Source organism: Humulus lupulus, chromosome 9 (assembly GCF_963169125.1).
Source record: "Humulus lupulus chromosome 9, drHumLupu1.1, whole genome shotgun sequence".
Classification (NCBI taxonomy): Eukaryota; Viridiplantae; Streptophyta; class Magnoliopsida; order Rosales; family Cannabaceae; genus Humulus; species Humulus lupulus.
The window spans coordinates 119,657,407-119,659,111 of NC_084801.1; the positions used below are offsets into that span (position 1 = coordinate 119,657,407).

Genomic DNA, 1,705 nt, shown 5'->3' on the forward strand with positions numbered 1-1,705 from the left:
CGAGTTAAACACGCGTTTAAAACTCACTTAGTAACGGCTCTAAGGAGGTAGGGCGTTACAGTAATGATGTAATTCGTTTGAGGCTATTTCTGTTTTCGTTGAGAGACAGGGTTAAAAGTTGGTTGATTTCGCTGCAAGCCAATTCCATTCTGACATGGGAAGACCTTGCTCAAAAATTTCTCGCTAAGTACTTTCCTCCTGCTAAATCGGCACAGATTAGAGGTGAAATAAATAATTTCTGTCAATTTGAGGGGGAATCTTTATATGAAGCTTGGGAGAGGTTTAAAGAGCTGTTGCGAAAATGTCCACATCATGGTATAGTGAAATGGATGTTGGTTCACACTTTCTATAATGGACTGAGGGGAAACACAAGAACTATCATCGATGCAGCGACAAGTGGAGCATTTATGAGCAAAAGCGCTAACGAAGCTTACGAGCTTTTAGAGGAAATGGTCATGAATAATTATAATTTTCCATCTGAGTGAGAAAATAAGAAGGTGGCAGGAGTTCTAGAATTTGATCCTATTGCTATGCTCACTGCTCAAATTGCTTCTCTATCGAAACAAATACAACAACAAAACAACAGTTCAGCTCAAGCGATGCAACTACAACCTGCTCCTATCAATTGTGACACATGTGGAGGCCCTCATCATTTTCAGCAATGTCCAGGGACAAGTTCTTATTCGATTGATGACATCCCACTTGAGCAGGTTCAAGCAATTAGAAATTTCCCAAGGCAACCGAATAACAACCCATATCCTAACAATTATACTCTAGTATACAAGAACCATCCTAATTTGTTGTGGAGTAATAATCAAGGGCACCAACCACAGTACCATCCAAATCCACCTCAATATCCTCCACATAGACCATCTTATGGGTTAAACCCAAGGCCCTTTAATGATACTCAAAGGCCACAAATGCTGCCACATCAACAACCACCGCCTCACATGACTAAACCAGAGGTATCCGCTGATTCATTGAGCCATTTTATGATAGAAACCAGATCTTATATTCGGAGCTTAGAAACACAAGTTGACCAACTTGCAAAGTTAATGGCGGATTGTAATCAAGGGGCTTTTCCTAGTTCAACTGTGGTGAACCCAAAAGAGCAATGCCAAGCGATTACTTTGAGGAGTGGTACTAAGTATGAGGGGCCTACAGTAGAAAACAAGGGCAAGAAGATTTAAGATCAACCTATAACTAGTTCAGCACAAGAGGAGGTTACTGAAGACCTTCCAAAGAAAGAGACGCCAAAATACACCGAGTCGACACCCAAGATTCCTTACCCTTAGCAGTTCTGAAAGGAAAATATTTACAAGCAATTCTCCAAATTTCTTAAAGTATTTAAGAAACTTCACATTAATATTCCCTTTGCGGAAGCTCTTGAACAAATGCCTAGTTATGTAAAGTTTATGAAGGAGATATTGTCTAATAAAAGAAAAATGGAGGATTATGAAATAGTGGCTTTGACAGAAGAGTGTAGTGCCATAATTCAAAAGAAACTTCCTCAAAATTTGAGAGATCCGGGCAGCTTCATTATATCTTGCACCATTGGGAATTTTCATTATGAGAGGGCTTTATGTGATCTAGGTACAAGCATTAATCTGATGCCATTGTCCGTATTTCGAAGACTCGGTTTGGGGGAAGCTAGGTCCACTACGGTTACTCTACAACTGGCTAACCGTTCATTGACACACCCCCA

The 1,705-nt window shown here is 40.2% G+C and overlaps 1 non-coding gene across 1 annotated transcript; it reads right to left on the reverse strand.

The window, feature by feature from the left end:
* Nucleotides 1-213: 213 nt before the first annotated feature.
* LOC133802817 (small nucleolar RNA R71) lies at nt 214-319 on the reverse strand. The gene has a single exon (XR_009877564.1). It is a non-coding gene; the product is annotated as a small nucleolar RNA R71 (small nucleolar RNA).
* Nucleotides 320-1,705: the final 1,386 nt, after the last annotated feature.